The sequence below is a fragment of the Dermacentor variabilis genome, chromosome 3, assembly GCF_050947875.1.
Source record: "Dermacentor variabilis isolate Ectoservices chromosome 3, ASM5094787v1, whole genome shotgun sequence".
NCBI lineage: Eukaryota > Metazoa > Arthropoda > Arachnida > Ixodida > Ixodidae > Dermacentor > Dermacentor variabilis.
In genome coordinates, this window is record NC_134570.1 from 92,561,377 (window position 1) to 92,577,711 (window position 16,335).

Consider the following 16,335-nt stretch of genomic DNA (forward strand, 5'->3'; position numbering starts at 1 on the left):
ATGAGGCTTTCAACATTTGTGTCGCTTCATTTTCTTCTATTTCATTTAGGTGTTACCTATTGCAATATTTTATATATTTATCTTTCTGACGCGAGAACGTCAAATGGTCCATTCACCGAAACAGGCTCGCGCTTGTCGTCTGTAGCAGCGAGACGGCACCTAAGCTCTCATTGCCATTGACTGCGACGCCACGTCACCCACACTGTCGCTCTCGAAAGCCTGTGCTATCCGTGTATTCCCTGTACGCACAAGCTGTCGATTGCGTTCTAACTGCGCCTCGGTAAAGCCAAGTCAAAGCGCGCCAAACGTCTCAGTGAGCTTAGATTGCACGCGAGGAGTTCAAGGGAGGTGTTCTGGGACGATAGCTTTCGGCGATACTATCGCCTCGGTCATCAGGCGCGCACCGGCTGGTCGAGCGAAACCGGATGAGCTGATTGGCTGGTTGAGCATTACGCGTCACGCGAAGGCGGTTGTATCGCCGAAAGTGATCGTCCGAGAATACGTCTCCATAACCCGAAGGACCGCGCAGCGGCGTTCAATTGGACTTTACTGCTTTTGTTTTACCTTTTGTTAATAACCAAGTGAAAAGGGGGCAGCCTTTGCCAGCAGACGGTGAAAAGGGCTATATTTATTTTCGTATAAGAAAAATAAGCTGCCCAGTCACAGAATGTCCCCGTGTCAGCGAGGGTCACAAACGAATGGTTGCGTTTCTTTTCACTGCGAACAACAGCTATGAGCGAGAGAATAGGTAGAATGTGTACCTCCGTACTCAATGCTTCCAAATTATTGTGAAGTATAGGAAGAAGACACTCGGAGCAATGATGTTTCTGGAACCCAGATGATAGCCTTGCAAATTCCTTGCCGGCTTTTTGTGTTCTTCGTTGATTTTCCAAGTTTCCCGCTGTGCTCAGTTCGTTCGTTCTAATAGCGACGAACTCATTGTACTGGCGTTATTAGGATTTGGCAGTCGTAGCTGTAGGAAGGAGCTTGACTCTTCGTCGGGACTTAGGCGAGCAGGATTTATTTCCTGAATTTACATTTTGAACAAGACATACATCGACAGTCTAGCGTGACTCCCATATGGAGCCCGCAAGACTAACATACAGAAAACAGCTTACGAGCACACAGCTCACGAGTACATTTCTAGCACGACAACGAGCACACCCAGCAGCCGACAATCGCTGCTTATAAGCTCTCTGCTCGACGTCATAGTTCGACGTCATTCAAGATTACCCGCCCTTTTGGAGGATGAGGGCTGTCATACACGTGCCGCACACACACACAGGTGTAATGGTCCGGAGCCGACGTCAGAGGGGCTTCGTAGAACTCCTTCACTCGCAACGGCTACGAGGCTAGAGGTTAGCGGTTTCAGCACAAAGCCTGCTTCGTCGAACTCCTTCACTCGCAACGGCGACGAGGCTAGAGGTTGGCGGCGGCATTCCAAGATGAGGTTACCACCGCTGGCGTAACTGGCTGGCAAACTTGCACTGCAGCTGGCCGTTCTTAACAGCGTAGTTAGTTCCTATATCTGTTTCTTTCCAGGCCGAGGCGGCCAGGAAATCCGAGTGAAATGCAAAAATATTCGCGTTGGCTTGTTAGGTTTATAGACGCACCTAAATGAAAACACCACGGGACCGAAATTAATCAGGGGCTCTCTAAAGCGGCGTCCCTCGCAATCTACTGCGCAGTTTCGGGACGTTAAACCACGTAGTCTGCATTATATTTAAATATATTCCTGTTTCTCCTTCTTCTGTAGCCACTTTAACGTGCTGACCTTCGACTTCGTTGGCTGCGACTCGTGAAAGCGTCGAATAAGAAGCAGCATAAGCACCCTCGCCGAGGCAGACAGTCGTCGCATCTGGAGGGAAATCCCGATCGCAATCGCGCTGGGCTATAGGCCGTCGTCGTCTTTAATGCCCGTGTAGCTGGCGTGTGCTCCGTCTCACCACTTCCGTGCAGGGCGGCGAATGCCTTTGATCAGATCAGCCACTAAGTAACTTTAACCAGACGAAGAACTTGCCTGCATTATCCGCAACTTAATCTCACGCGCATGCACGAACCTCGGTTGGACGGAAAGTATATCTATAGTACGTGTTGTGGGCGCAAAATGTCCGAGACATGGTCCTTCTTCCGAGACCTGCATTCGGCCGGGCCGGCGACGGATGGCTGGTTGGCTGATGGGAAGCGTAGCCTACGCTACATTGCACAGAACAGTGGCGACAGAATACATATGCTTCGCCTCGCCCTCTGGGGTTCAGCACATTCGAAGCTGTACACACCATGGCAACCAATCAGGAACGAGAGTAAGTAACAAGGCTCGTTTATAGTACGCCGTAAAGCGACACTTATAAGTAACACTAGATCAATTCAGGCAGGTCGAGTATTCTTTCAAAGCGTTGCTTTCATTCCTGAAGCGGTAGAAGGTCTATTACTAGTAGTTGCAGAAAACGAAGGCGAAAGTTTCTTACTTTATTTCCCTTCACAATCTCAGCGCTGGTATTTCAGTGAGACTTCGCGCATTTCAAGGTGTTTCCTCGTATATGGGACGGATAGGCGCAGGGAGCCTTTGGAGGAGCTGCTAGGTCAAGTCCTTGTAGTCCTTGTTTACCACAAACAACAAACGAAGCCCGCGTAAACACTAGTAAAGTACGTGACGTCTCAGCGAACCACTGCGCAGAAACTGCAGGGTGGAATTGATCACCCGTCTATTGTTGCTGTGTCCTTTAGTTGCTTAAGGGCTTACCAAGCATCTTCTCGCGATAGTAGTGGCAACTTTGGTATTGCTGAAGCGTAATTTACTAATACAGACACACCTGGTACCCACTTTTAATTTCGCTTTAATCCCTTAGTGCGTGACACCCTTTAAACAGAAGGACCCCGAACGAACCAACGGAGGGTCAGAGGACTGTGGTCGAGAAAAATTTTTCCCATGTTTTTTATTCCTGACTGACCGAAAGCAACCCTTGCATTGATTGATTGATTGATTGATTGATTGGAAATTAATTGAAAATGTTTGCAACAAGTACACTATATCACTGGTCTCTCCAACCCCTTAAATTGTTGTTTGAATGAAAGATGATCATAAGCTAAGCAAAGCCTTTCAGACGTTCAACAGTTCGCCACGATAGGATCGGTCAATCACTTCGACTCTTAAAAAGAAGAAAGAATCTGCGAAGCGAAATGAAGTACAGGTATATAACATTTCGCACAGTCTGCGATATATATGATATACAACTCTGTCTGCACTGCACGCATTTCGGCGAGACAGAGTAGAGCGTAGCCAGCGCGCGACAGTGTCTCTCTGTGCCCCTCTCCCGACAGGACACGATCGAGCTGCCGCTTCTCGAGAATTCGCCCTGGCGAGAGCAAATCGCGCGCGTCTAACGGCATCGGCTCCCTCGAGCGCGACCGTCCACCGTGCGTCCACGTTGCCGGGAGCTTCCGTTAAAGCGGGCCCCTGGTGCTTATAGCGCGGAGGCGGAAGAAGTTCCCCGTCTGTCGCGTTTATATGTGCTTGGCGCATCCGCGCGTGCGTGCGTTTATGCGCGTTACACAGAGGTGCGCGCGGCGCGAGCGTGTCGGCTCGTGTGCATGTGGGCACGACGGCGCACATTCGCGCATAAATGCGCGTGCTTTCACCGTACATGCTCGGCTGCTCCCCGAGACTCTCCGAATTTGCGTAGGGGCGTTGGAGAAATGGAGCGTGCGCATGCGTGCGTCCGAGTCACGCCGGCCGGCCGCGTTGCGTCCCCTTCAGCGCTCTCTCTCTCTCTCTCCCCTCTCTCTCTCTCTCGAGTGTGGCAGTCGCATTTGCCTTACGGTATATAGGAAGCCCGTAGTTCAGTCAAGTTCGGGGTGGGGGACTTATGTTTATATCAGTGAGAGGTCACCCCTGCCTTTAAGCAAGCCGACAACAAAAAGCGAGGCTACACTGAAGTGTCCGATACAGCGCAGCAAGACGAGCAGAAAGGAAGGGAGACAACGCAAGCACTAAGTTCGGCCCAGAAATTTACGTTCAGATCTAATTCCAAATGTTATCCCGTGCCGCTGGCTTGAACTGACCTCTGGAACGAAATCAGACCCGCCTGTTGCCCCATACCGCCGCCTATTCGGCAGGTTCAAGCAATGCAATACGCAAAGACAATGCGAATCCGAATTTCAGATAATTCACATTTCGTGCCAGCGCGAACGCCAAGCTACCGCTACGTAGTTGTTGCGGGGAGTTCTGTAGTCAAACTTGGATCGCTAAGAGTTGCATAAGCTGTCAGGTTCGGGCCCATTCGACGTCGTTCGTAGCCGCTAGCGCTTCGGAAACTATAAGGCGTGCTATGTGGTGGAGCCAATGTATTGCTTTTTCCATTTCTGCCGTTTGCCTCTATTTTCTTGGAGCTGGAAAAGCAATCTATTGGCTCGACCGCACGCCTTATAGTCTCCGAAGTGCTATCGGCTACGAACGATGTCGAATGGACTCGAACCTGACGGCTTCGGTAACTCTTAGTGTATATATATATATATATATATATATATATATATATATATATATATATATATATATATATATATATATATATATATATATATATATATATAGCGGCGCGGGGAAGGAAGGCTACTGCATGTGGCAGTACATATTTTCAAGCTCGCATCTCGCTGCATACGCCATAAAGTTGCGAGCTTCGTTGAGAAATTCTGAACCTGTGATGATGATGATGATGATGATGATGATGATGATGATGATGATGATGATGATGATGTGAGCATCCCCTTCGAAGTAGGACAGCGATACGTGTCACGAAGCTCGTTCTTTAAAAAATTACTGCCGTTTGCATCTTTAATCATCTCCATCTTTAAGCCTTTTGGAACGCCTGCCGGGCCGCGCCCTCAGCAGAGGCGCGTGATGGCCACCCGAGGCTCTGCGTGTGCCTATCGAACGCCCAGTATTGCAACCTCGGCTGTGCTTTCCCAGTGCTTTTTATGTAATTCCTGGATAAGCGACGGCTGACTCCCGGGTATATCCCACGTCTCCGCAATGGCGTGCTACGTGCACGGCTCGGGCCCAACGTCCACTGCTTAGGGCCACCGGCCTGGATGTATCCGCGCACCACACTTGGCGTTGCACGGAGATCTAAGCGCGCGTTTGCTGTAGGTTCACGCCCGCAGAATACAGAGACGCGCCTATCGCTGGTCTCTGCTATATAGCATCATCTGCGCGTTTATATCGCGAGCGTTCTTTTTTTTTTTTTTCTTCGCACGACGCATTTCGGGAGCCGATTCCAACTTGGGTTGCCTATATACACTGCACATCTACGGCACCAAACGGATGCCCCGAGCACCGACCACAATTTGCACACACAACCACGATTAGCAACACGGAAGAGAGAGGCGAAAAGAAGTGCGCCGTGCCCAAAGGAAAGCGCGTGCGTGCACTTGCTCGTGCCTGTACGACGCTTCCCCGCTCCATTAGTGGCAGACATGTGTGTGTGTGTGTGTGTGTGTGTGTGTGTGTGTGTGTGTGTGTGTGTGTGTGTGTGTGTGTGTGTGTGTGTGTGTGTTTAAAGGAGCGGGAATAACACAAAGAACAACACAACAGCGCCGCGAAAGCCGACGCGGGTCGTGAATGAGCGCTATAGAGATATCGTGACAGGAAGAGCGCTCAGCAGGCGAGCAATCATCAGAAGACGAGGGGAAACGACGGCCGCGCCACCCGCCGCCGCTGCCGCCCCTTCTCCTCCCACCGGTGCCGCCCAAGGGCGACGATTGCGGCGAGAAACAATTACCGTCGGGGTGGGATGCGGGAAAGGAAGAAAGAAATACGGAAAGGACCGTCGTCAATATTCGACCTGCTTTGTTACTGGCCAACGCGGTGGCTTCGATCGGAACGCCACACGCATCGATGGTCTAGCTGCCAGGAATATGATGATGATGATGATGATGATGGTGATGATGATGAGTCCTTTAACGGTGGCATAGGCCTACTCTGAAGTACAGGCCACAAACCGGGTGCCATTATGACGATATATATATATATATATATATGTGTGTGTGTGGGGTGGGGGGGGAGAGATAGAGAAAGAGAGAGAGGGACATCCATAAAAAGTAAAAAGAAAGTTGTGTGTAATGGAGTCGGTAGCTTTGCATATTTCTTTATTTTATTTATTTAAAATAATCTCAACGCCTGATGGTGTTACAGAGAGGAGTGGGGAATCATTATGCAATGTTAGATATAGCAGTGTGAAAGGATGCATGAACTTGATTGCTGGCGACCGAGGCGGTGAGGTAGTGCCATTCGGATGCTGTCTTGGGCAGAAATGAATTGAAGAAAAAGTTTGTGCGGCAACTTGGTACTTGTATCTTGACGTCGTGGTCGATTCGCGATGAAATATAAGGCGGTGATATAAAAATTTCATTTTTCAATTCTGGGTTAGTATAGTACATTTTATGAAAGAGTGTTAACCGGGAGAGTTTCCTTCTTAATGATTGGTCTGGCCGATGAAGGCTAGTTTTGATGGCGGATACACTGGCACTGTGGGAATAAATGCATACAATGAAACATGCAGAGCGGCTCTCAATGGCTTCGAGTAAGTATGCTAGCTGTGCTGTAGAGGGATCCCAAATTGATGAAGCATACTCTAGTGTAGACCTTACTAATGTTTTATATAATGTTACTTTTAGGGAAGAAGGCGCGAAAGAAATTGCGACGTAAAAAACCTAGTGTTCGATTGGCAGAGTTTGCCACGTATTCAGTGTGAGTTTGCCATGGCAGATTGTTAGTAATGTGAACACCTAAATATTTATAGGAAGTGACAGAGAACAGAATATAGTTGTTAATTTTGTATGAGGATGTTGGAACAGCACTACCGCGAGAAAATTTCCTCATTTTACATTTGTTGACGTTTAGTTCCATTAACTATTGATTACACCACGAAAAAGTGGTGTTAAGATCAGATTGAAGTAAAAAGGAATCATCTGCGTTAGTTATATCACCATAAATAACACAGTCATCACTATAAAGACGGATGTTAGACGTCAGTTTCTCCGGCAGATCGTTAATGTAAGTAAGGAATAAAAGAGGCCCAAGGACTGCACCTTGTGGCAAACCGGAAGTTACGAAACAGGCTGGTGAAACGGAATTGTTGGCGGGTACGAACTGAGTTCGTTTGCCGAGAAAGCATTCAATCCACTTAAGTAAATAAGGGTCAGTTTTAAGCCTCCTTAATTTTAGAAGAAGTAGATGATGGCACACTGTGTCAAAGGCTTTTTCAAAGTTTAAAAAGATACAATCAATGCAAGAACCTCGGTCTAGCGATGAGAACAGGTCATTAGTAAACTTAACTAGTTGTGTCTCACATGAAAATTTTTTTTCGGAAACCATGTTGATATTTACTAAAGAAGTTGTAAGATTCAAGGAAAAGCACGAGATTAGAGAAAATGATGTGTTCCAGAAGTTTACCGGGAATGCTGGTAATTGAAATGGGTCTGTAGTTGATAGCGCATGAAGGGTTACCTTGCTTTGGAATGGTCACCACCTTCCCCGCCTTCCAGTTGTTTGGCAGCACACCGCACTCTAAGGACTGCTTGAAAAGTTTAGATAAAATAATGGATGAGTGGGTTACAGTGCATTTAAAAAACTGAGCAGTTATTTCATCAGGGCCGGGTGCAGATACCTTTAGATTCTCTATGAGTTTTGTTATTGCAACCCCGTCAATGATAATGGGATCCATCCTGGGAAACAAGGAGCTATTAAGGGTGATTAAAAAGACTGATCATCAGAAAACGAACATTTAAATACGTTATGCAGAGCAACAGAGCACATATCAGATGGTATGACGTTCTCCGTTTCATCAAATAGTTGGGTATCTTGTTTCGGTTTACTGCTAACCACTTCCCAGAATTTACGCGGTTTCTTTCGAAGCAGGCGGCGTCGAGGTGTGCAGCAGCACCCGTTTCGAGCTCCGCAATATCCATGTTTTTCGTTGGTTACAGTTCCAGTAACCAACCGAAATTGGGTATCATCAGAACCGTGAACGTCTACGGAACCCAAGGACACCATCCTCTTGGACCTAGGCCCATTTCCGGCGGCTCCACAATTTCAAGAAGCTACCAGGTACGCTGCGTCGGAGCTAGCATGCATCAGAGCTAAGGCGCGGCGGCGGCCGCCGCGTCGCGTCGGTGCAGCGTCTGACACAAGACACCGATGCATATGGCGTCTCAAGGGATCGCTTCTGTTGCGGCGGGCGCCTCAAATGGCGCGCCGTCCCAACCGAAACCCGGTACGGAGGAAGACGGCATGGATTTTTCCGAAGCCTTAACTCCTCGTAAAGATGAAACTAATACAACGCTTCTCACGGACGCTGAGGACCTGCGGCGGTTTACGAGAGAACCCGACGAAGATGGATGGCAGACGGTGCTAACGCTCCGCCAAAAACGGCAACAAGCGAAGGAACGCCTGCAGGCAAAACGGAACGAGCCTTCGCAGAAGGAACAGAACTCGCCCCCCATCCGCCGACGCAAGGTGCGACGGAACAAGTTACCACCACTGCCGCGGGATGACTTCAAGATCATTCTCCGCCCGCACCAAGGACTCCCGTTGAAAACTCTAACCAGTCCGATGCTCGCAGAAGCAGTGATCGCGGCCTGCCACAATAAAATAAAGGGTGAGCATTTTATACTGCGCATAAAACAGGGCTCAAACATCGCAATAGTCTCAACGTCTGAGGAAGAGACAGCCAATCTCCTACGCAAGATCACAGCTCTCACAGTCAATGGCAAGACGCACGCGTTCAATGCGTACGCTGCCATAGGAGAAGGCGCCGTCAGAGGTGTCATTCATGGACTGCCGCCGCACACGCCCGGAGAGACAATCAAGGCAAACCTCCGAGTCCGTACCCAGGGCATCGAGATAATCCAGGCAAGAATGCTAGGGGACTCGAAAAGCGCAGTCATCACATTCCTCTGCACGGTCCTACCGCGGTTCGTCTACTATTGCGGTGGGGAAATGGCGTGTCATCCATACCGCAACTCGGTGCAGGTTTGCAAGATTTGTCACAGCGTCGGCCACCGCACGGACGTTTGCCCGCAACCGGACACAAAAGTGTGTGCAATCTGTGGGGCGCTCGAGCCCGAAGACGGACACGAGTGCTCACCGCGATGTGCCGCTTGCGGGGGGCAGCACCTCACGGGCGACCGAAGCTGCACAAAACGCCTGAAGCAAACACGACCGCAAGGCCGACCGAGAAGCGGAGGGCACAAAGCTGCTCAACAACACCGACCCCGGTGGTTTTCAACAGAAGACGAAGAATTGGAGCTCAGTGACTTTCCGGAGCTCCCTCAACGGCAAGAGGGGACCCCCTCCAAATTCAGACAAGAAGGAACCTCGAGATCCAGATCGAGATCGCGTACCAGGCGGCGGAGTCGTCAGAGATCTAGGTCAACATCCTTGGCACGCAATGTCAAGCCTCTAGCCCCCAAACAGGAGAGGGCTCCGCAGGCCAAACATCAGACGGCGGCCATCGCGTCACAACAGGTAAGCTGGGCGCGAATAGTGTCTCCCACTGCCGATCCAGTAACTCAGAGTCCAGCCTATCAAAAAATCTTAGAGGAGAACAGAATTTTAAAGGACAGCCTTGCAGAAATTCGAAGGGAGCTAGCTGATTTGAAACAAAGGAATGAGCCCCACACGAACAAAGCCAAGCCAGGAGAAGCCAAGAACGCGAACCCACAGGTCACAGGAAAAGACGATAAACTGGATACCATATGCCGACAAATCCAACTTCTTTTCGCAGAGCTGTACAAGCTCAAACGACAGATAGAGGACTCCTCTTCTCATGCCACGAAAGAGGGACCGAACAAACGTAAATGTGCCAGCCCGGGAGCTCCTGCACGCAGACCTAAGGAGAGAGAGCTGACCGACAGCGAAAGTACTATAGATGGCTAATCGCCACACGAGAGTAGCCGAAAACCTCGAGGTCTGGCAGTGGAACTGCAGGACTCTTAGAACTAAACATGCAGCACTTTTGAGTTTTATAGATGCGACGCCTGTTCCCCCGGATATAATATGCATACAAGAACCAGGCAAGAACATACCGAACCTCAGAGGATACAAGATGCACACGCACCCTGACCATCCTCAGATAGCAGCACTGACACGGGCGGACATAGCGGTGAGCGTGGACTACGTCCCTAACTGCGGTGTCCAACATCAGGTTCTCACGGTCTGGCCATGTAGACGCTGCAAGCCAAAAACAGTTATTGCCAACGTCTACAGCCCACCTAGAGATAGGAAGGCAAAGTTCGACGTGCTAGTGACGGCCGCATTGCGCAAAGTGAAAAGCAACGACCGGGCAATTATCCTAGGGGACTTTAACGCTCCGCACTCTGATTGGGGCTATGATCGAGGCACTCCTAAGGGCCAAAGGCTAGCCGACCTCGCAGAGGAGCATAAGCTGGTCCTGCTGACGCGACCGGATGAACCAACCAGAACGGGAAACAGTGTAGTCAAAGATACCACGCCGGACCTAACTTTCAGCAACAATGACAGAGGTGTTACCTGGACCAACCTAGGCGAAGACCTTGGCAGTGATCACTGCATTATTAGTGTCTCAGTTAACACGACGCGGGTTCGCCATAGATTAGGAAAAGCCACCATAACCGATTGGACAGCTTATAGACAGAAGCAAAGGCAGGCCACACCGTGCGATAGTGCTACAGAATGGACGGAATTCATCAGGGAAATACACAGAAGCACTACACGGGAAATATCGACAACAGTCGAAACACCGGCAGTAGACAGGCATCTACTACACCTGTGGGAAGCGCGGAGAAGTCTGACCAAACGTTGGAAGAGACAGAGACACAACAGAAAACTCAGGATCAGGATAGCCAGACTTGCGCAGGAAGCCAGTGAGTACGCGCAGCAGCTGCAGGACACCAATTTCCTTCAGTTTTGTGATGCACTCAAAGGAACGCTTAGCACAAAGCGAACATGGGCTATTCTGCGCAGTATGATAGATCCGACAGGAACACGGACCACCGCAAACAGAACACTGAAATTAATTGAAAATGAATACGATGGCACGGCCGATGCCCTCATTGAGGACCTTAAGAGCGTCTACATAGGAGTACCGGACACAACATCAGTGCAATACAACTATGAGGGACCAGACAACGCGGAGCTGGACGAACCCATAACAACGGCAGAGCTCTATGCAGCCGCACAATCTTTCCGTAAGAACACCGCACCGGGTCCGGACCACATTACAAATGCGATGCTGCGCAACCTGAGTCAGGAATCACTGCGGCAGCTTGCGACCTATTTCAACGATAATGTATGGTGCGACGACGGGGAACTGCCAGAAGAATGGAAAGAGGCTACTGTAATACTCATACCGAAACCGGCTAAACCCAGAGATCTGCAAAACTTGAGACCAATATCGCTCACGTCGTGTGCAGGGAAGCTTTTTGAGAAGGTGATCCAAACACGACTGAGCAACTACATCGAGCGGAATGAACTTTTTCCCCACTCTATGCTTGGCTTTAGGCCACACGTCTCGGCACAGGACGCCTTTCTTATGCTTCGTGACGAAGTTTTGGACCCGCCACGAAGCAAAGAAGCCAGGATCGTTGTGGCGCTCGATGTCAAAAAAGCGTTTGACACGATCTCTCACGAAGCAATCCTCGAAGGTCTGGAAGACATAGGTTGCGGAGGAAGGGTGTTTCGGTACGTCCTTGCCTTCCTTCGCGACAGGAAGGCAACGATTGGGTTGGGCAGTACGCGCTCTGACGTCTTCGCGATGCCCAACCGAGGAACTCCACAGGGCTCAATCTTGTCGCCTATTCTTTTCAATGTCGGGATGAGGCGACTGGCCCTAGAACTCGAGCAAGCACGGGACCTCGGATGTACGATCTATGCCGATGACATAACGTTGTGGGCACACCGGGGTTCCTACGGAGAAAAACAAGACCTATTACAGGAGGCCATTAACAAGGTAGCGAACTTCACCAAGCACGCTGGTATGACGTGCGCACCCGAAAAATCAGAGTTCATGTGCGTACGCAGCAAGCGTCATAAGAAAACTACCACACCAAGGATAGACTTACATCTCGACGGCAAGGCCATTCGTGAAGTCGCCCAAATGAGAGTGCTTGGCCTGCTTATCCAAGAGAATGGCAACGTCGATGCCACAATTCGGAGCTTAACACCAACCGTTAAGAGTGTGGCACGTATGATATGGCGAGTTGGACGCAGCCACAACGGGCTCGCGGAAGAAGAAACTATTAGGCTGGTGCAAGCATTTGCGATTAGCCGCATTACTTACGGCCTGCCGTTCCAAAAACTTAACCAAACTGAAATGAAGAAGGTGGACACCCTTATCAGAACGGCATACAAATCTGCTCTGGGACTCCCGAACACAGTCAGCACGGAGCGCCTGGAGCGATTGGGTATTTACAACAAATATGAAGAACATGCCTCTGCAGTTCTGATATCGCAAAGAGAAAGGCTGAGCTCTACGCCCCAGGGCCGCTCTATTCTCCAAAGACTGGGATACAACGCTCGACCCTTATTCTGCGGAGACGAAACAGACTTGTTGTCACGAGATTTGAGGGAGCACGTCCATGTCTCACCTATACCACGAAATATGAGTACCAGGTACCACGCAGGCCGCAGACAGGCCAGGACGAGGACTCTGCAGAAGCGATTCGGCAAGGATCCGGCCGTCTACTACACGGACGCGAGTGCAACCACTCGCAGGGACTTCTACGCGATCGCCGCAACCAATAGAGTCACCACGATAACCGCTACGGTTAAGACTACCTCGGTATGCACAGCAGAGGCAGCGGCAATAGCGCTGGCGATACGAGACGCTGACTTTAAGGGTCAGTCGGCTCATGTGCTTACAGACTCGCAGGCAGCGTGTCGACTGTTTATGCGGGGAATGCTACCGCGCAGTGCCCAAAGAATACTCGGCTCACGACTGGACCTGGACCACGGCATTACATGGTGCCCCGCGCACAACGGACTCGACGGGAACGAAAGGGCAGACCGCATAGCTCGAGGAAGCAACGACCGAGCAGCGGCCAGAACCCTAGAGGAACCACTGTCCGCAGTGCGCGACATATTAGAGAATCAGAGGAGGGAGAGACGGACCTACGGCCCTCCGCACTGCAAACTAAATAGAAGACAAGCCCAAGACTGGCGTCGCATACAAACCAATACATACCCGCACCTAAACCTCTTACACAAGCAGCACCCGACATATTACACCGACACCTGCCCGTGGTGCGGCGCGAAACCCACGCTGGCTCACATAACGTGGGAATGTACGGCTCGGCCAAGCACCGTCAATTCACCTTTTCTCAGCGTCACAGACTTCGTACGGCAGTGGGAGGCACTACTCGCACGCGAGGATCAGGGGAGCCAGTTGGCCCTCCTGGACCAAGCCCAGCGAGCCGCAAGAGCCAGTGGAGCCCTGGACTGAGGGCCCCACCCAGACCTGCCATAACTCCGATTAACTGAGCAATAATGTTTTTTCTCTCTCTCTCTCTCTTTCGAAGCAGCGAAGGAAGAGTGCTTGAAAAGAAATGGCACTTGGCCGCTTCAAGTTCACGCTTGTATTCAGAGACGCAGTATTGATAAGCTGCCCAGCACTCAGCTTTATCACTTGATACTGCTTTTCTGTAAACAAGAATATATAAAAAATTATCATAAATAACACTTAAAGGAAGGAGTTGGCGGGAAGGAGTTAGATTATTATTATTATTATTATTATTATTATTATTATTATTATTATTATTATTATTATTATTATTATTATTATTATTATTATTATTCGCCGACCATCTGCGTTTCCTCTTCTTTCTCAATCCCCCGCACTCTTTCGGTTTTCCTTTCATTTATTTTGTTGCGCATCATTCTACTTAACGCAAAAGTATATGAAATGTCAAGCAGAAAAAAAAAAGTTGAAACGGGACAAACGCGCTCTTAACTCTTCCGTTTCGCGTTGCTCCATACACTACGCCGATTCGAGAACGACATACAACGTGCAGCGAAGCGAACGCGCCCAGGTGAACAAGTTCATTCCGATTACAACAGGAACGGTGGTATATACGCGCGGTGAATGTTGGAAGTACTCGAGGCACGGCTTCAGCTCCCGCCCCTTTTTTGCTGTTGCCAGGCGAACGCTCGTCTTGGCTCGCGCACCGACGTTTCGATGTGTGTCTTCCTTTTCGCGCGCATACTTCGCGCGCGCGCGCGCGCTCAGCCCGCTCTTTCGCTCGCAGCTATGCAGGTCGCACCCTTCCACGTCCTCATTTACATTGCGAAATTAATTCCTCGGGCCGTATAACTATACGGCGCTCGTCACTGTTCAACTGTCTCCTCCACGTGCGGGGCTTGCGAGGGGCCCACGAGAAGCGAGGAGTTCGCCGCCGTCGCACTTTATAGTTCCGATATTTTTTTTTATTTCGTGGCGCTCCATGCCGCGGGTCTGAAATTCGATTGGGACACTATTTGCCGATGCAAATCGGCGCTCGCCTCATTTCCCGGCCGAGAGTAATAAAATTGTGACAGTTCGGTGCAAACAGGGCTGTTTTATCTCCGCGACCGGAGGAGTGAACACTCTGTACAGGTAGGGCTTGCCGACGTGATAAGAGCCTTTCATTTCTTGCGCCGGACGGCAAAAGGTGCCGTGAAGTCTTGATGCTTTGTCTGGCGTTCGGGACAGGTGATTTATTTTTCCGCCTCGTTCGAAGTGTACAGTAGCGAATTCTCCCGTTACAGATTGCTACAACTGCTGGTTTTTTTTTTCTTCTTTTTCTTCTGTCTTTCTTTTTTCAGCGGAGGCTGGAATTATTGGGTGGGTGTCTTTCTATTCGTTTCCTTTTTCTTTTTAATTGAGCACATGTCACCTTCACTGTGACACGCTGCGGTATTGATGAAAATAACGTACCAACCAGAATGCAACGCGCGCACAGACGGAAGGAACGACGCTGTCGGCAAATATTAGCCCTTGACAACTGCGGAACCGAGTGCCCTAGATTTCGTAATTACGAAACCGCGCCTATACAATACGGATGACGGCGTAAAAACTGCGCAAGAACAACAAAAAAATTTGCCGTGCGAAATTTTTTGTTGGTCGTCTTCCCTGGTTTTCTTGCGAGTACATCGGGGGCATTGACATCGAACGCGCGCTCGATGCGCGTGCTGGAGGGAGGGGCGGCGTTGTAACCTACCAACACCGGCCGCGGAAATTTTGTAGCGAACAAAAAATTGGAGGACGCTTAAGCTTCGCCTTCAAGAGTGGAACGCGACAGCGTTCCCGTCGACCCGCCAAGGGGTGTAAGGCAATAGGCTACGGCGCAGCGACTACGCGCCCCGCATCGGACGCGGTGAGCGTCGAGCAACGCAGCGTTCGGCGCGACAACGAAATGTGCGCCTGAGCAAGCGACGCACGCCTGAGCCTTAGAAACAGCTCGTTTCTAAGGCAACACCGCGTTCACTAGAGGCGCTTTTGTACCGCTTTGAAGCATCGAACTCGTGGCTCAGTGGTAACCTCTCCGTCTCACACTCCGGAGACCCTGGATCGATTCCCACCCAGCCCATCTTGCAAGTTGTTTTTTAACGCGATAGCGTTAAGGAGCTCGTGTCGCAGAAAAGCCGGTGTCGTCGGTGTCGGCGTCCGCGGCGTTGGCCGTGAGCGATAAATCACGGCATGCACTTCATAAATAAAAAGCAACTTCGAAGGTGGGCTGGGTGGGAATCGAACCAGGGTCTCCGGAGTGTGAGACGGAGACGTTACCACTGAGCCACGAGTTCGATGCTTCAAAGCGGTACAAAAGCGCCTCTAGTGAACGCGGTGTTGCCTTAGAAACTAGGTGTTTCTAAGGCTCAGGCGTGCGTCGCTTGCTCCGGCGCACATTTCGTTGTCGCGCCGAACGCTACGTTGCTCGACGCTCACCGCGTCCGATGCGGGGCGCGTAGTCGCTGCGCCGTAGCTCATTGTCTTACACACCTTGGCGGGTCGACGGGAACGCTATCGCGTTCCACTCTTGAAGGCGAAGCTTAAGCGTCCTCCAATTTTATTCATGAAGTGCCTGCTGGGATTTGTCGCTCACGGCCGACGCCGACGACACCGGCTTTTCTGCGACACGAGCTCCTTAACGCTGTCGCGTTAATATTCTGGGACTTGCTATCCAGTGACAAAGCATAGAAACCGGAGCCTATGAACTGACAGCACACGGGGGTTCCGACTCGCTTGCGTTCGTGGCGTGCATAATGCAATAGCATCGCGACTTGCATTGTGATGACAATACAGACCGCGTGACCGTTAATGCGACAAG

The 16,335-nt window shown here is 50.4% G+C and overlaps 1 protein-coding gene across 1 annotated transcript in view; it reads left to right on the top strand.

The window, feature by feature from the left end:
- Nucleotides 1–16,335, top strand: part of LOC142576051 (pleckstrin homology domain-containing family G member 5-like) — a 747,630-nt gene that overhangs the window by 89,151 nt on the left and 642,144 nt on the right. The gene's annotated exons all lie outside the window — the stretch shown is intronic.